Source organism: Tachypleus tridentatus, chromosome 13, assembly GCF_004210375.1.
Source record: "Tachypleus tridentatus isolate NWPU-2018 chromosome 13, ASM421037v1, whole genome shotgun sequence".
In the NCBI taxonomy this organism is placed as follows: Eukaryota; Metazoa; Arthropoda; class Merostomata; order Xiphosura; family Limulidae; genus Tachypleus; species Tachypleus tridentatus.
The window spans coordinates 240751532-240777524 of record NC_134837.1 but is presented as its reverse complement, the minus strand read 5'-3'; the positions used below and the strand labels follow the sequence as shown (position 1 = coordinate 240777524).

The 25993-nt window shown below is 32.5% G+C and overlaps 1 protein-coding gene across 6 annotated transcripts in view; it reads left to right on the top strand.

The window, feature by feature from the left end:
- Positions 1–25993, top strand: part of LOC143240891 (uncharacterized) — a 56236-nt gene that overhangs the window by 13479 nt on the left and 16764 nt on the right. The gene's annotated exons all lie outside the window — the stretch shown is intronic.

Genomic DNA, 25993 nt, shown 5'->3' with positions numbered 1-25993 from the left:
ATAGTTGGTTTCCTTATATATATATATAAATCTTCAAATTATAATGGGTTAAGCAAAACGTATTACCAAGTGGACACCCTTTGATGAGCAATTATAAAAAAAAACATTCAGTCGTATTATTTTACTTAATTTGTCATTCAAATAGATTATTAAAAAGCGAAATACTAACAAACTGTATAACCAACGTTAGTGTTTTTTCAGATAGGTATTGATATAGTTTAGCGTGTACAGTTTGCATGTGCTTTCTTTATAAAATTATCGTAAAGAAAATATTCTATTTTTGCTATAATTTTCAAACTTGTGCTGTATTGCCTAGTATGAAGTTTTTGTAATGTCTTTCACAAAGTATCTGCCCTAGTCTAAAAGATACCGTGTCGGTTTCGTGAAACCGGTCTAGGCATAACGGTAAGAACAACAAGATTATGAGATCAAGGATTAGTGGTTCGCAGCCTGTTGCTGCAAAAATGCGTTCCGCTCTAAGAGGAACGGTCAAATTCCTGAGATCTTTCAAACAAGAGTTGGATTTAAGTGCTGTTAAAAAGCTATGTTTTATTTAGTCTATTAGGTTAAGAATGGTTAGGACTTATCTAAAGCTTCTGTTATAAATCCAATCTATAAGCCAACGCAACCTGTTTTACACGTCCAAAAGAAAGAATTTAAGCCCGCTTTCATTTTCAATCATCTTACATCAAAATAATCTTTAGTATTTTGGTCTCACATACAAGCATTGTACTGTGGAAGATGTTACGTTCCCTATTTTACGTGGTACTTTCTTTGTAAGGAGAAGTATTTGTTGAGTCACTATATGCTACATTAGTTTTAACATTTTCATGAGTTCTGTATTTGTTTGTCCCCTCGTTTATAAAGGTAATATATTAAAGGGACAGTATTTGAACGTTTCCTTTCCTATAGATGTCTTCAATAGTTACGGTTCAGTATTTATTCTCATTCTATCTCTTATAAAAATCACCATCTTTAAGATGATGTATATATGAGAATCTCTTCCCATGTTTGTCAGAGAGGTTTTCACTTGTTTAATGAACAATATTTTTCTTTCTCCTTATATAAATAGATTCTTATTTTTTTGGATAGAGTAGTTGATCATTCCCTTTTTAGCAAAGATTCTCACATTTCAAGACACAATATTTTTAATGTTAGTCGTTTCAATAACGTTTTGGGATTCGCAGGATACACGTTTATCCATCTCTTGGTCTAAAAAAGTTCTCGTTACTTTTAAGGTTCGATGTTTATATGTTTGGGACTTGAAATTCGCAAATTTTCTGACTGATTTTTATCAGGTTTAACTGGTCAACACCAGGAACATCAGCGTTAATTTCATTTTATCCATTGCAGGTGTGAATCTTTCAAAGAACACGATTGAAAATATGCATGTGTATAAACGTGTTTGTTTTGAAGTTAAGCACAAAGGTACACATAAGCTATCTGTGCTCTTCTTACCACTGGTATCGAAAACAGATTTTTAGCGTCTTAAGTCAGTAAACATTCTACTGTGCCATATACATGAGTAACATTAAACAAGCTATTTCTGAAAGCAACAACTTTCGATTATATCTCTCTTGGGATGTCTATAATATTTATATTATACAGATAAACACAAAAGAAATTGACTTGAGATTACTATTTCAGTTCCTACCAAAGGGTAAGATATTTCTCCATTGATATGTTAATATTCGTCACGCTATTTTGGATTGATTCCACCATTCACAGGTACTTTCTTTTCATTGCAGACGTAAGGATTTCTCATGATGTTTAAAAGTAGGCTTGGGATCTCCAGAAAGCTGAAATAAATATGATACTTCAACGAGATATAACATAGCTATGAGTTTTAGGAAAAATATAGAGATATAAATTTTATGATAAAATATACAGAGAAAAACGTTTAACAGGGCCCATTAGATTATTACTTTTTTGCTATTCAAATCAGCCCACGTACCTTCTGGCTGGCCAGGGTCGACTAAAGGATGCGAATTTTGGAATCAACCCAGGTTTGTGCTATCTGTACAGAGTTTCCTACTTTATAATGTTTATTATTTATCTATGTCCTTTCTTTTTCCTCATTAAAACCGCACACACGTTCACACATACACATGCTCATACAAAAAAGTGTAAAAAATAGGACTCTTTCTCAGATCCGCCCGGCATGGCGAGATGGGTTAAGGCGTTCGACTCGTAATCCGAGGGTCGCGGGTTCGAATCCCGGTCGCACCAAACATGCTTGCCCTTTAAGCCGTGGGGGTGTTATAATGTGACGGTCAATCTCACTATTTGTTGATAAAGAATAGCCCAAGAGTTGGCGGTGGGTGGTGATGACTAGCTGCCTTCCCTCTCGTCTTACATTGCTTAATTAGGTACGGCTAGCTAGCGCAGATAGCCCTAGAGTAGCTTTGCGCGAAATTAAAACAAACAAACAAATCATCAGATCCTCAACACTTTAATACAATTAAGAATACACCATTCGAGACAAATCTTAACATCTACTATCTTCAAGATGTGATGAGGTTTAAGGTAAAATTCACAATCAAGTAACACGTATAATTGATCAACGAATTTACATTTTTCATATATGTTGCGTGGGTCTTCTGAAGCAGAAAAGTTTAAATTCAGTTCTTATTTTGTAATTCCATATCTTGAAGCTGCGTCAAGAACACTTCCGCTATGTATTATCCGGTGTAGATGTACCATCCATATCCTATACAACATAATTATAAAACAAATTATTCAGTACTGTGTTCTTAGCTCATAAACGAACAATAGTTACCAAATAAATAGTGGGCTGGGTGTGCAAAAGTAGACTTGTTGATTGTGTTCTTTAGGAGTTAGAAAAGTTTTCACACCAAATGTTTGAAACAGTTTTGTTGATATTTCCATACCAGGTATGTCTCCTTCACTTATCACTGATATCTTTTCTCAAGTCACAAGAAGAAGTAAACATTTAAAACATTATTTAGTATTACTTATAACATTTAGAAATGAATTAATCATACACACCTTTATAGTTAGTTAATTAATTATACCTCTATCTTTAAAACTTTGGAAATCTCAATTATAGCTTTATTTGCTTTACAGTTGATATGACATTTTTGTAAGACTTCACCCTGTCACATAAGAATCATAAACTGGATTTGGATATTTAGTAAAACAATGTTGTTACTAAACATTCAGCTCTATGATTTTCACCAGCATCATAGACAATTTTATTCTACATTTTCCTTCAATAACAGCGAGATAAGTCTAAAATCAGGGGTTCGATTTCCCTCGGTGGACTCAGCAGATAGCCCGATGTGGCTTTGCTATAAGAAAATACACGTACACAAATAAGAAGCAAAAATACAACTTATAAAGTTTTACACTAAGGCCTGCCATCAGGTGTCTTAATTCTTAATGACGTTAGAATGTCTTTGACTGTATTAGGAGTGAAACTGTATGAAGCAAGTACGAGATATAGAGGTATATGCTGATGTAACAAAATCAAATGAGAACAGCACGTTCCAGTTTAAAGTCTAAGCTCATTTTCTTGCTTATATTTGTGAAATGTCGAACAAGCTTATCATTATTAAGTTCAGCTGCTAACAACAGTATTTTGTATAATCAGTGATGTCGAGAAACCCACTTGTTGAGAAATTTATATGCAAAAAACGGCTCGTTTGGGTTGAGAAAATATTTTACATAGAAGAGCGAACAACGTTTCGACCTTCTTCGGTCATCGTCAGGTTCACAAAGAAGGAGGTAACTGACCGGAAGCTGACCACATGTTTGAAAGGGGTTGTGTAACTGTGTGTCGAAATGTAGAGGGCGGTATTAGATGTTTGAATATATAATTTTATTTATTTTATTATATTAATATAGGTATAAAGGCGTTCCTTTATATTGGTTTATTTTGGGTTTAAGTTGTTGTATAAGTAAGGTTTCTTTAATTTTGCGTTTGTTTATGTTTGTTTCTTTATTTAGTATTTGAGTGTTTTCTATGGTTATGTTGTGTTTATTTGACTTGCAGTGTTCGAAAACGTGTGAAGGTGACTTTTTATGTTCTTTGAATCTGGTTTCCATTTTTCTACTTGTTTCTCCAATATAGAAGTCGTGGCAGTTATCACATTGTATTTTATAAATAATGTTGGTGTGGTGTTTGTCAGTGTAGTTTTTACATAGTATAGACCTCAGTTTTGTGCCTGGGTTTTGAATAAATTTGGTATTAACTGGAATGTCATATTTTGTTACTACTTTTTGCCAAACGTTGGTTATTTGTTTGCTGATGTCAGGAATATATGGTATACAGCAGTATATGGTTTTGTGGTTTTTTGATTCGTGAGCTGTATTTACTTTAGTTGGTGGTTGATTTTGCTTTTTTGTCTAGGTGTGTGCGTATAATGTTTTCTACGGTTTGTGGAGGAAACTTATTGATGTTGATGAAGTATTGTTTTATTTTGTCTAATTCATCGTTAATTTTATCTGGTGAGCATAGTTTTATGGCTGTGTTTATTTGGTTTCTTAGTATGTTGAGTTTTTGTTTTGTTTCATGTGCTGAGTCCCAAGGAATGTATAGTCCAGTATGGGTGATTTTTCGGTGGATTTCTGTTTGGAATTGTGTGTCAGTTCTTGTAATTTTGAGGTTAAGGAATGATATTTGATTGCTTTCTTCCTGTTCACATGTGAAGTTAATGTTGGGATGTATAGAGTTAATGTGATTGAAAAAATTAAGTATGTGTTCTGTAGATTTGAATCCCGCAACCGTGTCATCTACATATCTGTACCAGTATAGTGGTGGATGTAATGCTGTGTTAATTGCTTGTGTTTCAACTTGTGTCATAAAAATATTGGCTAGAACTGGTGATACTGGGTTGCCCATGCTTAGGCCATTTGTTTGTATATAGTTTTGGTTGTTGAACATGAAGTTTGTCTTTATCGTGGTGAATTCTATGAGGGTTGCTAACTGGTGACTGGGAATTTCTATAGTTGGGTTAGGGTCTCGGATATAGAGTTCTAAGGCTATCTTGCAGGCTTCAGTGGTTGGAACTTCTGTAAAGAGGGATATAACATCGAAACTGGCCATTAAGGCTTTATGATTAAGTTGATTTAGATTAGACTTGAAATTAAAAGAGTCTTTGATGAATGAGCTGGCTGATGTTACATATTTGGAGAATGCCCATGCTATGTATTTACCAAGATTGTAATTAAACGATTCATATGTGGACATTATTGGTCGTAATGGACAATCTGGTTTATGAGGTTTGGGGATGCCGTATACTTGCGGTGTGCGTGAGTCGGTTTTACGTAGGTAGGAATAAAGTGTTTGTGAAATTGTGTTGGCTTTTTTCATTTGTAGTAGTAATTTGTTCAGTTGCGTCTCGTGTGTCTTTGTTGGATTTGTGTGTATTGGTTTAAATTTGTTCGTGTCTGATAAGATGTTATTCATATTTTGGATGTATTCATTCATGTTCATTATGACTATAGCGTTACTTTTATCTGCTTTTAGAATTTTTATGTTTTTTGTCTTGTTTTAGGTTTTTAATGGAATTAATGTCTCTTTTTGTAAGGTTGTTTTTTAGTTTTCTGTTTTGTGAAATTATGTTGATGGTTTTGATTTTTTCAAAGAATTTTCTCACAAATTATGTAGACTGTGGAATAGTTGCTATTTGAAAATCAGTATTCGTAATTTTGTTCTCAAATGGTGTAATAGTTTCGGTAAATTAACCGGAATTCTTTGAAAATATAGTTGGAAATTTCTGTCAGTGTTCAAAAACTAATGAACAATACATCCTTTTATGATTATAGTGTCGGCAATGACTAGTCATCAAGCAAGGCTAGAACCAAAACTTGTAAATTTCCTTAAAAACAAGTTCTTGATATCATACGATTAGATCTAAACATCTCATATCCTATACGTTCATAGTTTATATATATATATATATTGTATATCGTAATGAATCTATCTTGTAACTGATTTAATATTATATACTTATTTTAACATATACGTTTGTTTTAGTTCAATGCACGTAATTTACAGTGTTAAATATGTGTTGCGAAAATCCAGTTTATTCTCTAAACTTATAGAAGATTCTTGAGTCTAAGAATCAACTGTGTATTTTGTGTGTATGTAAAATATTAGTTATTGGTATTATTACCAACTGAACTTTCGAAAACCTCGCCTTCAAGCCTATAAAAGATGAGCAATGCAAAGCTGAAAGACAGTTTTATATATATTGTTGGTTTGCTACAGTAGTGTAATTTAAACCTTGGAAACTATAACTGTGATTAACACCTATTACTTGGGAAACTACAGATATTTGATCAAGAACATTTATAAATTTCGAACATTACAAAGCATTTAACAGTGAAGTAACTTCGTACGTTAATATGTCTACGAGGACATTAGACATTTTCGTCGGTAATAAAACGCACATGTTAAAAACTAGCTGGCTTCCCATCCAGTGAAATATACCTGTGTTTCAACGGTAGAAGACTCGGTATTGTTTGAGGGTTTGTAAAACATTTGCATATAAATCATTATTTGTAATAATTATATGGAATAACCGTTATTATAAATTGTATTACTGTTTGTATATTAAAATATATTTGTGTTAAGAAAGAAAATTGTGTGTATCAATCTTGTTGGCAAGTACCATAAGTTTGATATATAACGATATTCAATTAACTTTCTAAGTAAAATAAAAAATTCAGGCTATTCGAGGCCGTAATATCTAAAATAATAAATCAGAAACTCGCCTGAGATAAGTTAAAATGCGTAACATAACAAACTGGAGGACGTACGGTGATTTGAATCAGAGAAACAATTCTATCTAAATTCAAATTATAATTCAATTGATATTTATCACTCCCAAAAAAATTTGATAGTGTGTGATTATTAAAATCTCTTAAATCACTCGAACAAAAATCTTAGAACTAGAGCTTAAAAAATCAATGAAAAAAATGAACTAAAAAGATATCATTGAAATACTAGTCGATGATGATTTGTTGTCTGATGAAGGGGAGTACTCTAGTGTCTCTACTAGCCAATCAGAGTTGATTGATAAAGATAACTAAGAAATGCAGTTAAAATTCAAACAAATCGATCTTGAACAAACTCGTATCAAAGCAGAAAGAGATAGTACACATATCGAAGCTGAAAAAGAAATGTGACTAAAAGAAATAGAGTTTAGACGTAATAGAGATCGACCAAGGTAAAATTACAACTTTGAACTCAGTTGACATATTTAACTACTATCGTTTAATGAAAAGTAAGTTAATAAATACGGTTAAAATTTGGAGAAAATTGCCAAAACCATGAAATGGCTCACCGAAAAATGGTTATCATTGTTACAGCGTGTTTTAACAGCTAAATCACAAGAAGCTTATGCTGTTCTTTCTTTACAAGATTTTATAGATTATGATAAGGTTAAAGCAGCTATTCTCAAAGCATACTAGTTATTACTAGAGGCTTAACGCCAAAATTTCAAGGTTATCGCAAGTAAGATAATTAAACTTATATAGAATTTGCTCAAAAATAAAAAAAAAGAGGTTTATTTTGATCGATGGTGTAATTTTATGCATATTGGCAACAGTTTCAACAAACTGTTGAAATTTCACAATACAATTATATATAATAGACGTATATAAACGTTGTGCAAGTGATGACCTCAAAACTTACTTGGGTGAAAAGAAAGTTGAAACACAACAGGAAGCAGCTGCTCTTTCCACTGATTACACTTTAACACATAAAATTACTTTTCCTGAAAAGAAATCCCTCCGACCAAGTACAAACCTATATCTGTTCAGTCCACTAAAGTTGAAGATTCTTTTAAAAGAGAAGTCCATCTCTTCTAGTTGAGAATCTTCTGATATTCAGGAGATAACTTTATCAAAACCATCAAGACCTGTCTGTCTTTTCTTGCAAAATCCTGTTCATGTTATGTCCGAATGTTGGTGTTTGAAAAGGAGAACATTTATTCCCGTAATATAGAGGCAACACCAAGTGTGTTTGTATCCACATATAGACATAGTTTCACCAGATCACCTGATGTTGTTGATTTGTCTGCTGATGAAAAGGATGATTTAGTTTGGGAGGAATATGGACCTTTTGTATTTGTTGCTTCTGTGTTTTTGACGAATGACAATGCTAGTTCCATAACTATATGTATTCTATGTGATACTGGGGTGACTCATTCTTTCTTGTTAGAAGGTATATTGTCTTTAGATTCGGATTCTGCCACTGGTGAATCTTTTATTGCTCAGGGTATTGAGAGTAGCTTTACTAATGTTGCACTTCATAATATTATTCAGTATCAGACCTAGTTTCGGTACAAGCTGTTGTTTGAGTAACACCTACTGTACTTTGGTAATAGAGGGTATATCATTATTGTTGGTAAACGATTTGGTTGGGGGAAGAGCATACATCGCTTCTTATCCAATACAAATACTAACTGAATATCAGGATTCTTTATAAAGCTTTAAGTTGTATCAGAATTCTATAGAAATATATATAGTATATAGATGATACCTAACTCGCAATCATATAATTTAAAGGGTAATAAAGAATCCCGGTATTCAGTTGATGTTTGTATTAGATTAGATATACTTGATGAAGCACAGACTTGTAATATGAAGATCGAGGATCAAAAGTTCGAATCTCCGTCATAAAACATGCTCATCCTGTATAATTGCAAGCTGGGCCAGTCACTCGAGTGTAAGCACTATCGGTTTATAATAATTCCTCTCGACCTCTAAATAGTTAGAATTAAAATAGTAAAGGAGGAAGAGGGGTGGTCACGAACATGCAATTAAAGTTCAAAAAGAACTTATTTATTTAGATAAATCTATTACAATATACAATGTACATACATAAACTGGAAATTAGATGTGAAATACCTGAATTTGAACGTTTGATATAAAGAATTTTATTTTTATCGAAAATCACAGGCTTTGGTTCTAGCGTTGCTTTATGACTGCTCATTGCTGACACATAGCTACTAAAGAAAGCATCGTTCATTAGTTTTTGAACATTAACATAAATTTTTATCTACCGAAATAATGGCTGACGTGCGTAAAAAATGGAAGAGTAGTTCATTAAATGAATTACAAAAACTAGAATTTGGATAACCTCTGCACTTTTATGGTTATTTTACTTCTAACAAAGCCACATGGGGCTACCTGCTGATCCCACCTGGGAGAATGGAACTGCTGAGTGAAGCGTTGTAAATCTGTAGACTTACCGGTGTACTAGCGAGGAGCACACTTTTTTGGAAAATACATAGAAAATATTTATACATATATGTATCAAATTAGAAAAAAACAAGGAAAACCAAGCGGTTATAAAAATTTTATAAAATGCTGAGAATTATTAATGATTCTTAGGTTGCACAATGATTTACTTCTACAAGTCAGCTTTTATTACAGTTTCTTATTTTAATAGTCACGAGCTTTAATGTCTGGTAGATTTTGAAGTGCTTAAACGTCTATCACATTATCGTATAAATTGGTAAAGAAGTTCTATTATTTCTCTTAAGAACCAATATTCACTTAGAGAATGACTGTTCTTCAGTGGCAAAGCTAGCACTTGAAATTCATTAATTATATATTGATTTGAATTGAAACGCATATTTTGAACTCAGAATTTCTTGTAATGGTTAATTTAGCTCAAGTGTGTACAGTTACTTATTAAAATGTTTCTCCAACCTAAATAAGCAATCGGCTATATAAACGAAACTTAAATTTATTACCCCGTTAGTACAGCGGTAAGTCTACGAATTTATAACGCTAAAATCAGTGGTTCGATTATCCTCAGTGAATACAGCAGATAGCCCGATGTAGCTTTGCTATAAGAAAGGACATAAACACAGTCCATAAAATTTATGTTTTGTATATAAAAAAGAATGGTTATTACTACACTTAAGAAAATATTTCTGGTTATAGGTCACTTGTTTCACACATGCGCAACAAACGCTGAAATACTTATTTTCGAACACATACACCAGTCAAGTAATAATATGGATCTGGAAATAGCCTTGTTATATATAAAGTTAATATAGCAGTAAACTAAACCCTATATGAATACTGGGATAAATGCAACCAATTTTCTCGAATAACCTAAATCTGTTTTCTACTTAACATAAAGGATTAGTTAACTTGTGTATAAGTCTACAAAATAATTTATTTGTTGAACAACCTATTTTTTGTTTGTGCAGTGTGCATACATGCATGACATGCTAACAGCTCGGGGTAACATAAGGAAGCGTATATGGGACCCACGCATGTTGATCAGGTTCCTTTCAGTGACCGCCAAACAGTGAGTCATAGTGAGAACTGTGCAGTCTTTAAAAGGTAAAGATCTGTATCCTAACTGAATATGCTTCTTACGTGAGTGTGTTCTCCTCTGGTGGCTTAGCAGTAAGCTTAGGCGCAAATAACGATAAAATTCAGATTCGATTCCTGCGGTTGGAATATCACAAATAGCTTTTGTACGATTTTGTGTTTTACAGATACACAAAAAGAGAAAACAAAAAGCATTTGTAAACTGTTTCTAATGCACAAATGGTTAAACGTTTAGCTTTTGCAGTGCGTTTATATATGTACAACACGACACATTAAATTTATAAAATTAGCAGAACTTCAAACGACTCATACTTATATCTCATATGAACAAGAGTTGTTTTATATCGTACAATTTTATTGTTGTATTTTGTGACCATAGAGACATCTGTAGAAAAGCAATAGTTAAAAAAGGCCTATTTTGAACAATACAGGGTTTTAAACAATGTGTTTACTTGTAACTGCTAATTAAGAAGCTAGTAAATCAATCAAGAAAGAATTTGTTTTATTAAAATAAGTAGTACCTCGCTGAGACAGTGGTAGGTCGACAGACTTACAACACTAAATTCTGAGCGTCGATACCCTCGCAATGGACATAACTTATAGCCAGTGTGTCTTTGGTCTAAAAGTAACAAACAAAATAACAGTATGTTTGGTTTTTCACATTTGTTTGTGAAGTCAAATCATGTTCCTGTCTGTTAAGAAACCAATTTTCATTGAAAATGTAAGAAAGTCTTAACTTTAATCAAGTTGCTTTCGGAAATTTATATGTTCATTTAGACTCAGGTTATAGTTATATTATAAGCTACTTATATATAGCCAGACATTCATGGAAACACGCAACTAACCTAGATCAAATTTCCAGGGAATGACTAATGTTTTATCCTTGAAGCGAGAACAACAACTCACTGAAAGTACAGGTGGAACGTTTTTATTCAACGATCCATAACTATTCAAACATTTCATGGAAACTAACTTGGAAAATACATTTTGATTTATTTAAGGACATTATAAAAATGGAATGTAATCTGTAACGTCATACAGTATTGGTATTAGGAAAATGCAGCGTCAAATATATTATTTTACGGACTGTTTTAAGTTAATTATCATCCGATGGGTCAGCGGTAAGTTTAAAAACTTACAAAATTAAAATTCTGGGTTCGATGCTCCGCGGCGTACATACCAGATAATATAAGGTGGCTTTGTTTGAAACGAAGAAGCAAAATATTCATGTTTGTGTATGGTATGCCCTTCACGTTTACATTTGACACAGCAGTCTGTAAAGTAAATAGCTACAGAGCCCAAACACATAATTTTGTCATTTAGTTTAAAAATACTCTATGAATTTCCTTAACCTGTTGACTGCCAAGTATTTCAGCTGCTACAATACAACTCTAATTCTTCTTCATTTTGTAAGTTTTATCGTGACGCCATTTTGGATCGAAAGTGAAACAATTTGTAAGTAAGTCAAATGCATGTATGGTGCTGACATTTAGCGTTGAAGTTAGGTATTATTGAGAACGAATTAACTCGTCCGTGGCACTGTGCTACCGATCGGCTTTGACGAGTTATCTCGTCTACGGCACTGAACAGGTTAAAAAAATTACAGGCACGGACAAGCAAAAATTTTGAAATACTTGCTTTATTTTACACATAGAAATAGTATATTAAGGAAAACACACACACACAAAACTAGTGTTTAGATATAATCGTACGTTTGTTCGAACAAGTCGCCACACCCATTACTCTAATGGTTTTATTCCACTTTGAAGTTATTACAGGGCTTAACTCTTACTCTTATGATGCATCCACACATAAATGGGGAATATGCTTAGTTTTCTTGGTTCTACTTTGTTGCCACTTTTTAATGAATATTAGAATTTGCGAAGAATATCTTTATAAAAATGAAAGCACAACAAATTATGAAAATAAGTTATTTATTCAATTAATTAACATTTTCGACTGTCTCTGAGATTATGAATAAATTAATATTACGTTTAGTTAATTCGTCATTCGTCACAAATGTGAAAAATAAAAACATGTCGTTTGTCTACATTTTATTTGAGTGTTTGAAAACCCATCTGAAACAAAGGGCTCGGAGAAGTCTCTATTTATTTTTATTTTTGACGAAAACCATTTGCAATTGAATCTTGTCATTTTTAGTTGTCACTTTTTAATTCCGAGTATATATATATATATATATATACATATAAGTAGACCAGCTTCTCTTAATGACAGTTACAACAAATGGTAACCACCAAATAATTTTATCTTCATTAAATCAATAATGCTTTGAGCCAATGAGATATTTATCCAATAAGTGACTCAGTCTTTTCTCAGTGTTTAAGAAGTTGAACAAGTTTGTTCTAGATTTTCTTTTCAGTTTATTAAAAGACAGTTCGATGACTGGTATTTGTATCTTTGTGTAAAAGGTTGATATTCTTTTTGTTTCTAAGTTCACCCACACATCTAGTTTAGGCTAGTCGTTTGAGCTTCGACATTTACCATCAGTCACACTTATTTATTTAAATAAGGATACAGTCGCGAGTGGAACACACGTCACTAACTCGAGGAGTTTACAGTTAGGATAAAGAATAACTCAGAGATGGTGATCACGTAAAACATTGATATTTAACAACACTTTCTTTAAAGCCAATTACATTAGTTGTCGACTTAACTCAATTAATTTATCAGCAATTTCTAATGGCTACTTTATTATTCTTAACAATTCTTCAACCACTGTACTAATATAAGTATACTCTGATATAGTCAGTTACTAGTGATATTATACATTTAGTTTCTTGATTACATTAATCGACTGAGAGAATTAACGTGAGTAACTCACATCAAAGTTGAAGTAGCGAACTAGCTTCCTTGAATATTAGCTACTTTCAAAATCTTGAACTTGTTACTTGTTTTCTGTTCCAAAGAACTGAACTGTGAACAACTTCTCAACAGAACTGAACTTTCGTCCTGGGAAGAACAGCTGAACAGCACGAATTTTTAAATATTTTCTCAGTGTTCTTAGGAATTTTTAAATAGTGAGCATAGCTAACCGCAGATAGTTTTCACACTTCATTGGTTAATTTCTACAATTCATCATAGTTCCCAAAAACAAAACAAAAACTCTCAAGTAATTGGTTGCCTTTTGGGAGAAGTAAATCGATGGCTTTCTAACTTAGATGACTACATCACAATATGTAATGTATACTGCTCCAAGAGTTCTGACCATGGTAGTTAACCCCGACTTTTTTATAGTTGCCACTGTACTAAGAGGTTAGCGTCATCAGTTCTTCATGGTTTATTTATATTGTGTTTTTTTAGTTGTATTAAGTGTCGTTATTATGGCTATGAATAATATTTTTTGTATTGCTAGTTGGTGAACTGTACTTTGCCGGTTTTAAGATAGATCTAGGCAATTTTTCGTACGCTATTTTCCTTGTATGACGACATGAAGACCATAATCTTTCTTTACTGTTTTTTCTCAATTTTTATTTATTTATTGGAGCAACTGTATGAAATGTCTACTATTTCCAATTGTTTCACTAATCCATCAACGTGTCTCCCATTTTCCTTACTATCATATGTTATGAAAACTCTTGAACATGTTGCCATTAAATAACATAGATGATCACTTGTTACCAGATGGACATACAGCGCTAAAGATCATGGTGGGCAGAGCACAGATAACTCATTGTGTAATTTTGCTCTTAACTTAAAACAAACAAACAAATAAACGGAGTATCCTTCAACTATTTGGTCAGCCTAAAAACATCTGTAGCTATAACATTTGCCAGTAAGAATTTTGCTTTTGCTATCTTCTTGAACCATTAGGTACCTTTTGATACTATGAGGGTTGAGGGGTTGCTTCAGTGATTCAGCAATAAGTCTAAAGGCTTGTAATGCTAAAAAGCGAGCTTTAGTACTTGTGGTTTACACAATGTAGATAGTCTATTGCTTGCTTTGTGCTTACCAACAAACAAACTTCAAGAACTTCAAAATATATTAAGGATAAATATTCTGCTGACTGATAATAGTTTTTGACAACAGAATATTCTGTGTCAAAGTAGATAAAATGTGGTTTTCTTCTTTTTAACAAAATAAAATAGAGTTTCTCAGGCTTGAAGCTTAGTGCAATTATTTTCAACGTTTATTGATGAGTTTCTTAGTTTTCTTAATGCAAAGATTCTGTAAAAATATTTATTTTTGGTTACCAACAAGAAACAGAGACGAAACTTTGGAATGGCGTGTTTCTCACTTATTATTTATCATCTAAATATTAAAAGAATAAGAAATCACAATGGATAAGTTCATTTAGTCGGTTCACTTCACTTTTAGAGTCTGTTTAACTTTAACCAGTGCTTAAGTTTTCTGTTCAAATCTCTTTCTGAAGAAGGGGTAATTACCCTTCCCTGCTTATTCTACACTAATCTACAGTATTATGCACTATTTTTATTATACGGATTCTACTGCTCTTTCAAGGTGAATACATAATTTTGAGTTTACTGTACTATACACCTGCTTGAAAGTTTCGAAATGTGTTACTGTCTCTACACTGCAAATTTACAAATGAAGTACCTTTAAATCATTGTAGGCATTTCTTTCTGGCTTTTTTTTTTACTTGATTATTTAATGAATTTTGGGCAGACTACTTTTACACTTAGCAATCGGTTACGACATTGTTACCTGAGTATCTAATGAATTTTGGGCGGACTACTTTCACACTTAACAGTCTGATACGGCATTGTTACCTGATTGTTTAATGAATTTAGGGCAGACTTCTTTCACACTTAACAATCTGTTACGACATTGACATATTGTTTCCTGCTGTAACAATTTATTTTCACTGATAGATTAAGCACGAGACCTGTAGATTGAATGTCTCGTACTCTAACCACCAGGTTGCTCCAAGCCGACAGAGGAAGAATTGTTACATTTAATAAATCTTGTATTCATACAAGATCATAAATATAAATAAAACATCCTTTAATAGAATCGGGATGAATTAATACAACAGAACAGATATTTATCTTCTATACCCTGTAAACCGGATGATGAATAAACTTACAAACGAAAGAACACGACAATAAGTTTTATTCATTTTACCATCAGATAACGAGACAAATCAATTCTTCCCGTCAAACCAAATATGCTCGCTCTTTCAGCCGTGGGGGCGTTAATACGTGACGGTCAATCCCACTATTCGTTGATAAAAGAGTAGCCCAAGAGCTGGCGATGGGTGATGATGACTAGTTGCCTTCCCTCTAGTATTACACTACTAAATTAGGACCGGCAAGCGCAGGTAGTTCTCGTGTAGCTTTGCGCGAAATTAAAAAACAAACAAATCAATCTTATACCTCCTACTTTGTCTAAAACGTTGTCGTTTGTGTTCGCCGTGCTAACAATATGTTTGTTTGTTTTGAAATTTCGCACAAAGCAACTCGAGGGCTATCTGTGTTAGCCGTCCCTAATTTAGCAGTGTAAGACTAGAGGGAAGGCAGGTAGTCATCACCACCCACCGCCAATTCTTTGGCTACTACTTTACCAACGAAAAGTGGGAGTGACCGTCACATTATACGCCCCCACGGCTGGGAGAGCGAGCTTGTTTAGCGCGATGCGGGCGCAAACCCGCGACCCTCGGATCACGAGTCGCACGCCTTACGCGCTTGGCCATGCCAGGCCCCTAACAATATGTAAATATTTGTTTATTTATGTAACTTGATAATACAAGAAAGAAGTGACAACAAATATGAATTTGAAAAGGGTTAAATATTTATAATCGGCAATTGTAAAAGCACATTTTACAAAACTAATGGCTTTCTCAAAATCAAGAAAGACCAACATCATAAATATATTTTTAACTGATTGGGATTCTGCATATGAAATGTTTATGAAAGAAAATACGTAAATCATTCCTCGTTCTACAACAGAAACAGAATTACACTGAAACCAAAATTAATATATGAGCTATCTTCATTGCCTGCAGCATTTTACTCATAATATTCATACATATATTTTTTTATGTAGTGTGAATAGCGAAGAATCAACTGAAATGCGTATTTAACAAAGACATAAAAAGTGTTCGCGTGGCACAAATGATCTTTTATTGAATTTTCCCTTTAACGTGGCCACGTGGTCAAGGCGCTCCACCCGCAATCTGATGGTTGCCGGTTTGAATCATCGTTCTACCAAACATCTTCGCTCTTTTAGCCGTGGGAACGTTATAATGTGACTGTTACTTCTACCAACTATTATTTGGTAAAAGCGTAGCATAAGAGTGACAGTAGGTGGTGATGACTAGTTGCCTTTTCTCTAGTCTTTCACTGCAAAATTAAGGACAGCTAGTACAGATAGCCCTCTTGTAATTTTGCGCAAAATTCAAAACAACCCAACCTTTTAAATAAGAGATAGATTATCAGTTATTAGTTTTGTACTGTTTAACGATTTAAGGAGGGCTAAATCTGGCGTGCCTTGTCTGTAGGTACTTACAAGATCACACATATAGCCCTTTGTGTAGTCTTGTGCTTAATTACAAACAAACAAACTGACACATCGTTAAATGGCCCAGGATAATGAGAGGTAATATGATTCCAGAGGTTGTGATATTTAGCACATTACTGTGTTTCAACTCGTTTCTGTTGTACATCTACTATTTATTTGAATTACATTTAGTAGATACTGATATCTAGTTTATCATTAACACTTTAGGGATTCTATTACTGCAATGTTTCTTTTTTTATAATATTATACCACTGGCTACTTTCTATTACTATTATAACATAGATTTTTATTAGACTTTGATGGTTGTAATTTGTTGTGCTGCTTGATCGCGTACTTACAGTTAATGTTATTTTATTGTTTGGCGTATCAATATATATTTTTGTTTTGTTTTTTTTTAAATTTCGTGCAAAGCTATACAAGGGCTGTCTGCGTTAGCAGTCCCTAATTTAGCAGTGTAAGACTAGGGCAGACAGTTATCACCATCCACAGCCAACTCTTGGGCTACTCTTTTACCAACGAATAGTGGAAATGACCGTCACATTATAACGCCTAATTATAAAGAAAAGTACTCCGTACTTTGAGAGTTATAAGAGTAAAGTCTAATCTCATTGTCTGGTGAGATAACAGAATCCAAACAATTGGTGTGGGTTTTATTTACCGGCTGCTTTTTTTCTTGCTTATCAGTTAACAATTCGAGACATCTAAGAGCAGACTGTCGTATGTGGTGGACACAGCAGATAGCCCAATGTGACTTTGCTCTAAAACAAACAAACCCAATCTTAAAACTGGTTCATGTCCAAGATTTCGTATTAGTGTTTTGTTACTGTCCTAGAGATTATTGTTTAAGAAATAATCGTATTTATAAAACCTTTAGTCACAAAATTATATTTATTTTGAAATTCACTTGAGAAACATTTGAAGTACGACATACCCTTATTGGTAGAGACAGACAAAAAATATTTACAAAAACAATGTAGTAGCAATATATTGTTCAAGTGTTTAAAGTATCCTTCTATTTTTAAAAAAATTACACTTCCCTAACAAAGCTGTAGTAGAAACAAATCGTTCGAAATGAAGTAAGTAATTTACCTTGTTCTTTCTCTCAAAGAAATTATGCAATTGAAATAGTATAACATTTCTCGCCTTCTTTGCAGTTGAAGGAAGAGTTGCTCGTAAGAATCATTGTTAAAAAATGTCTAAAGGTAAAACTTAACCGAATCACATAATTTGTTAAATTAACAGTTATAAAATATTGCATTGTAACTTAAGTTTCACTTAAAAGGCTCATTATAAAGAACAAACTTTTATTAAGTGAAATATGTAACAGATTCACCGAAACCTATCATATTGGACACAGTTTTGCATATATATGCAGAGAATAATATAGATGCTTTAAATTTGTTTTGGAGGTGAAATATGTGATTTGGAAATAAATTTGTTCTAGGAGTGAATAATGAGATTTGGATAGATCAGAAGAATAGTTCATTGGTTATTTTTATTTTTAGAATTAAGTGCAAAGGCGTATTTTGTACATTCTTAAACGATAAAAGTCAAATTGAGAAGTGTCGTGTTATTGAAGTTAAAGACCAGCTTTATAGATGTTGTTTTTAGTAGGTTTGAGTACAACAAAACATAGAAAACCAAATAACTGTTTACAAATTAGAGAATGATATATTGTGCTGTGAATAAATAGAAAATATACCTTTGTTAAGCAACAATCCTACTTCTAAAAAAAATTACCAAGGCATAAAAAGGCGAATTTAATATAGAGTATTAACGACACTTAGATGCAGAACACAATACTTTAATATCCAGTATCAAACAAAATTGTCATACACAGATATCATTTTTACTCCTTCTCAGCAAATGTATTTAACTATAACAAAATTTTATGTCCGTGTTCTTCAATAGGTTATGTGGTTGTGGAGAACAATGCACCATCTTCTTATAATACATCACATATTGCTATATTATTCAACCCATCAAACTCCAAGAAGATGAACACAAAATATGTAATATATTAATCCATTTTATTTATATATGGAATATAATTTTAAAAGTTGCATTAATGTCTATAACTTGCCACCAAGTTCATAAAAGCAGACAGATTGCACCTTCTCTGGCATGGCCAAGTGGTCAAGTCGTTCAACTCGTAATCTGAAGGTCATGAGCTCGAATTCTCGTCACACCGAACGTTCTCACTCTTTCAGCCAAAAGGGTGTAATAATGTGATGGTCAATTCTACTATTCGTTGGCAAAAGAGTAGCCCAAGAGTTGGAGGTTGGTAGTGATGAATAGCTGCCTTTTATCTAGTCTTACACTTAAGAAGCCACCCTCAAGAAATATTTTGAGCTGTGACATCACTTGTAGCCAGTTTACTTCCAGTTTTAACTGCCAGCTCTCACTCACTAATGAGACTCAGTTTATGCTGTCCCGAAATGAGTCAGCAGTAAGTTTACTGACTTACAACGTTGAAAATATGGATTTCGATTCCCTGTAACGAACAGAGTTTACATAGCTTGTTGTGTGGCTTGATCTTAAAACTACATAAACGTTTTATGCTGGTAAACAATTATAAAGAGTCTATATAATGTAGAAATATTTATGAAGGAAACAATGAATTTGTGTAATTTCGTCAAGCATCGACTATTTGAAATATTATTCCTCTATAAATAACTTATCATGCAACGGTTAAGCTGGAAAAGCTTAAACATTCAGTACTTAAGCCTTGTTCTAAATTTTGTCTCACTACAACTAATTACAAAATCTATTTACATGTATGAAAGCTACACCTACATTTCTATCTGTAAATACATTAAAGAAGTCGAAAACAAAACGAGTAGTTGATATATGTTATCACATCTCGTGTTAAATCCGTACTTCGATAAAAAATTAGTTTTGCGACCTAGAATTTATTAATGTGTGTTTTATCCATTGTTGAATGCTAATGTCAAAATAATTTCGTCTTACTTGTTACTAAAATAAAATTATAAAATATATTTATACTTTTTTATTTTACATTTTCCTCACATTCATCTAATCACATGAGCAAGGAATAAAATTATGCTAAGTCGCTTAATTCGGTTCAATTAAGCATAATATTAAGATCATAAAATTATATTTGATATAAAATATAATAACGTAAATCACGTTAATCTGTATTATACTGAAAAGACAACATTATGAATAATTATAAAAATGGTGAGGGAAAAAGTTAACACTACAGGATAACCACCACCTATTTATCGAGTAAAATTTAATTGCTTTAAAGTACAGTCACAAACTGATATTGTTTCTAGCTATCACTCAGTCAATAACAAAGTGCTACATTATTTATAATAAAACCTATAAAAGTACAGGCAACCATACTATGCCCAGTAGTAATAGTGTGATTTATTCCTATATCCCAGGCATGATGTATTGCATGAGATGCATATAAAAGCAAATGTGTTTTGCTGATTAAGGACAATCTCATAAAATATTACGTCAAGTCTCCATGTTTCAGAAGAAGCTATGTATAAGATTTTGAAAATAGTACATGAAATTGGCACATTTAATGGTAGAAGTCGTTGAGGGTAATATGGCAGATGGAACACTCACAAGTATGTTTTGCTTACGAGGTTATGTGAACAGCGAGAAGGTCAAAAGGCAGCCGAATAACTTGAATAAATTGTAGGAAGTAACACAGGACGTTTGGAACACAGTTGCACTATATTAAAACAAGATGTGTTGTAGCGAGTTAACATGAACAACCGCTATAATCAATATTCAGCAACAAAACACAATTTATTAACAATAATAATACTTAGAAATAAATTCAAGACAAGAAATAAACAAATGGTTGACCAGTATTAATACATAAAATATAATGAACAAATCAATAATAATAGAGCCAGTGAAAAAGAACCAGAAATAAAAAAATAATTCCAAATTATAATAAGTAAATAAATACAGCAATTACAATATTCAAACAGTACGTTTCAATCTTTGTCTTAGTGACACTTCTGGCATAGTAGTTATTCACTAAGTACTTCACGAGTGTACAACTTTATGGGATCACAAATGTGCATACTTTCTGCAACAATAATAGTACCTGTATGTCACCGCTAGGGAAGCTGGTATCAGTTTCATTATACACACATATATATTTGCTCAAAATAAAAAATGATTATGTAGAAGGTGAATTAGCGTTTTAATTCAATTAAAATTCATAGATAAACTAAATGATACAAGGAAATAATGAATTAATTAATAAAACAGTCATAATCGTTAAAGAAAAGAAAATATGATATCTCACAGTGATGCTCAGTGCAAAGAAACGGCTCACATAAAATATTAGAAACTTCCACAACTTGTTCGCTTTTATTCAGTATTTCTTGTAATAGTGTTTTTTGTCATTAATAAATTTGTCATATTTAACCTAGTACCCTTATTCGTTGTCTATGACTTTTTTACGTGTATCTCATATGTTTATGTAATTATTTCCATTAATGTATGTGTAATACCTTCACCAAAATTACTTGAAACTAATACTTTTAATGGAATTACGTATCATATCAGCTTTAAAAAATTCGATTCTTGTTTTTCTAAAACAATACATTTAGAGTATGCATCATCACATATTTAATTTGAAAAATATTAATACTTTTTATGTGTTTCATTCGCTGTTTATCTTTGTCAGAGCCAGACGTAGCTTAGTAATTATCGTGCTTGAACTGAGATTTCAAGGGTTCATATCTTGTGTCCCATTGCTTCAAAAAATTTCTATGTATTTTGTGGTCGTGGATTCGCATTAAGAGTAATAGTCATACTCCACAATTAAATCAGACAAGAATAACCCAAACATTGACGGTGGGTGCTGTTAACTAATTGCCCTACAGTTTAAAACTGGAAACAACGATGCATATATAATTCTTACTGTAGCTTTAGTCTTATTAAGCTTCAGTTTCTAAACCTTATTTTACTTTTGTTTTGAGCACAGTTTTTGAGAGAGTTTGACAGGCATTCTTACGTTTGTTTATTCTTTCACGTATAGTCCTTTACTCATTATTAATAACCTAAAATACTTTATATGAGGCTTAATTTGTTTATAGGCTTCGTTCTTTCAAGCAGCACTTATGAGTTGAGAATTCAGCAAAAGTGATCTACTACTGCGGAAGTAGAAAAATCAAAAAATAGGTTAGGCCTCTACGTCTTCTCTTTTATTCAGTGCTATTCACGTTTTGGAGAGGAAAAGGTATTCATAAATAAATAATTAAATGCTTCCCTCTAATTAACTTCAATTGTACATCTCCAAGCGTCCAACCACCCTCCCTTCTACTCTGTTATACTAATATATCACTGCATGATCTGCCTGATTAGATTTCATCTGAATACTTGAGATGACCTTAAGATTCAGAAGAGCTGAGAAAATACTCTTTGGTCAGTGACAAAAGTAGCACCAAATTGATTGAGTGATTGTTTTGAATTTTGCACAAAGCTGCAAGAGGGCTATCTGTGCTAGCCGTCCCTAATTTAGCAGTGTAAGACTAGAGGGAAGGCAGCTAGTCATCACCACCCACCGCCAACTCTTGGGCTACTCTTTTACCAACGAATAGTGGAAATGACCGTCACATTATAACGGCTAATTATAAAGAAAAGTACTCCGTACTTTGAGAGTTATAAGAGTAAAGTCTAATCTCATTGTCTGGTGAGATAACAGAATCCAAACAATTGGTGTGGGTTTTATTTACCGGCTGCTTTTTTTCTTGCTTATCAGTTAACAATTCGAGACATCTAAGAGCAGACTGTCGTATGTGGTGGACACAGCAGATAGCCCAATGTGACTTTGCTCTAAAACAAACAAACCCAATCTTAAAACTGGTTCATGTCCAAGATTTCGTATTAGTGTTTTGTTACTGTCCTAGAGATTATTGTTTAAGAAATAATCGTATTTATAAAACCTTTAGTCACAAAATTATATTTATTTTGAAATTCACTTGAGAAACATTTGAAGTACGACATACCCTTATTGGTAGAGACAGACAAAAAATATTTACAAAAACAATGTAGTAGCAATATATTGTTCAAGTGTTTAAAGTATCCTTCTATTTTTAAAAAAAAATTACACTTCCCTAACAAAGCTGTAGTAGAAACAAATCGTTCGAAATGAAGTAAGTAATTTACCTTGTTCTTTCTCTCAAAGAAATTATGCAATTGAAATAGTATAAAATTTCTCGCCTTCTTTGCAGTTGAAGGAAGAGTTGCTCGTAAGAATCATTGTTAAAAAAATGTCTAAAGGTAAAACTTAACCGAATCACATAATTTGTTAAATTAACAGTTATAAAATATTGCACAGTAACTTAAGTTTCACTTAAAAGGCTCATTATAAAGAACAAACTTTTATTAAGTGAAATATGTAACAGATTCACCGAAACCTATCATATTGGACACAGTTTTGCATATATATGCAGAGAATAATATAGATGCTTTAAATTTGTTTTGGAGGTGAAATATGTGATTTGGAAATAAATTTGTTCTAGGAGTGAATAATGAGATTTGGATAGATCAAAAGAATAGTTCATTGGTTAAAATTATTTTTAGAATTAAGTGCAAAGGCGTATTTTGTACGTTCTTAAACGATAAAAGTCAAATCGAGAAGTGTCGTGTTATTGAAGTTAAAGACCAGCTTTATAGATGTTGTTTTTAGTAGGTTTGAGTACAACAAAACATAGAAAACCAAATAACTGTTTACAAATTAGAGAATGATATATTGTGCTGTGAATAAATAGAAAATATACCTTTGTTAAGCAACAATCCTACTTCTAAAAAAAATTACCAAGGCATAAAAAGGCGAATTTAATATAGAGTATTAACGACACTTAGATGCAGAACACAATACTTTAATATCCAGTATCAAACAAAATTGTCATACACAGATATCATTTTTACTCCTTCTCAGCAAATGTATTTAACTATAACAAAATTTTATGTCCGTGTTCTTCAATAGGTTATGTGGTTGTGGAGAACAATGCACCATCTTCTTATAATACATCACATATTGCTATATTATTCAACCCATCAAACTCCAAGAAGATGAACACAAAATATGTAATATATTAATCCATTTTATTTATATATGGAATATAATTTTAAAAGTTGCATTAATGTCTATAACTTGCCACCAAGTTCATAAAAGCAGACAGATTGCACCTTCTCTGGCATGGCCAAGTGGTCAAGTCGTTCAACTCGTAATCTGAAGGTCATGAGCTCGAATTCTCGTCACACCGAACGTTCTCACTCTTTCAGCCAAAAGGGTGTAATAATGTGATGGTCAATTCTACTATTCGTTGGCAAAAGAGTAGCCCAAGAGTTGGAGGTTGGTAGTGATGAATAGCTGCCTTTTATCTAGTCTTACACTTAAGAAGCCACCCTCAAGAAATATTTTGAGCTGTGACATCACTTGTAGCCAGTTTACTTCCAGTTTTAACTGCCAGCTCTCACTCACTAATGAGACTCAGTTTATGCTGTCCCGAAATGAGTCAGCAGTAAGTTTACTGACTTACAACGTTGAAAATATGGATTTCGATTCCCTGTAACGAACAGAGTTTACATAGCTTGTTGTGTGGCTTGATCTTAAAACTACATAAACGTTTTATGCTGGTAAACAATTATAAAGAGTCTATATAATGTAGAAATATTTATGAAGGAAACAATGAATTTGTGTAATTTCGTCAAGCATCGACTATTTGAAATATTATTCCTCTATAAATAACTTATCATGCAACGGTTAAGCTGGAAAAGCTTAAACATTCAGTACTTAAGCCTTGTTCTAAATTTTGTCTCACTACAACTAATTACAAAATCTATTTACATGTATGAAAGCTACACCTACATTTCTATCTGTAAATACATTAAAGAAGTCGAAAACAAAACGAGTAGTTGATATATGTTATCACATCTCGTGTTAAATCCGTACTTCGATAAAAAATTAGTTTTGCGACCTAGAATTTATTAATGTGTGTTTTATCCATTGTTGAATGCTAATGTCAAAATAATTTCGTCTTACTTGTTACTAAAATAAAATTATAAAATATATTTATACTTTTTTTATTTTACATTTTCCTCACATTCATCTAATCACATGAGCAAGGAATAAAATTATGCTAAGTCGCTTAATTCGGTTCAATTAAGCATAATATTAAGATCATAAAATTATATTTGATATAAAATATAATAACGTAAATCACGTTAATCTGTATTATACTGAAAAGACAACATTATGAATAATTATAAAAATGGTGAGGGAAAAAGTTAACACTACAGGATAACCACCACCTATTTATCGAGTAAAATTTAATTGCTTTAAAGTACAGTCACAAACTGATATTGTTTCTAGCTATCACTCAGTCAATAACAAAGTGCTACATTATTTATAATAAAACCTATAAAAGTACAGGCAACCATACTATGCCCAGTAGTAATAGTGTGATTTATTCCTATATCCCAGGCATGATGTATTGCATGAGATGCATATAAAAGCAAATGTGTTTTGCTGATTAAGGACAATCTCATAAAATATTACGTCAAGTCTCCATGTTTCAGAAGAAGCTATGTATAAGATTTTGAAAATAGTACATGAAATTGGCACATTTAATGGTAGAAGTCGTTGAGGGTAATATGGCAGATGGAACACTCACAAGTATGTTTTGCTTACGAGGTTATGTGAACAGCGAGAAGGTCAAAAGGCAGCCGAATAACTTGAATAAATTGTAGGAAGTAACACAGGACGTTTGGAACACAGTTGCACTATATTAAAACAAGATGTGTTGTAGCGAGTTAACATGAACAACCGCTATAATCAATATTCAGCAACAAAACACAATTTATTAACAATAATAATACTTAGAAATAAATTCAAGACAAGAAATAAACAAATGGTTGACCAGTATTAATACATAAAATATAATGAACAAATCAATAATAATAGAGCCAGTGAAAAAGAACCAGAAATAAAAAAAATAATTCCAAATTATAATAAGTAAATAAATACAGCAATTACAATATTCAAACAGTACGTTTCAATCTTTGTCTTAGTGACACTTCTGGCATAGTAGTTATTCACTAAGTACTTCACGAGTGTACAACTTTATGGGATCACAAATGTGCATACTTTCTGCAACAATAATAGTAC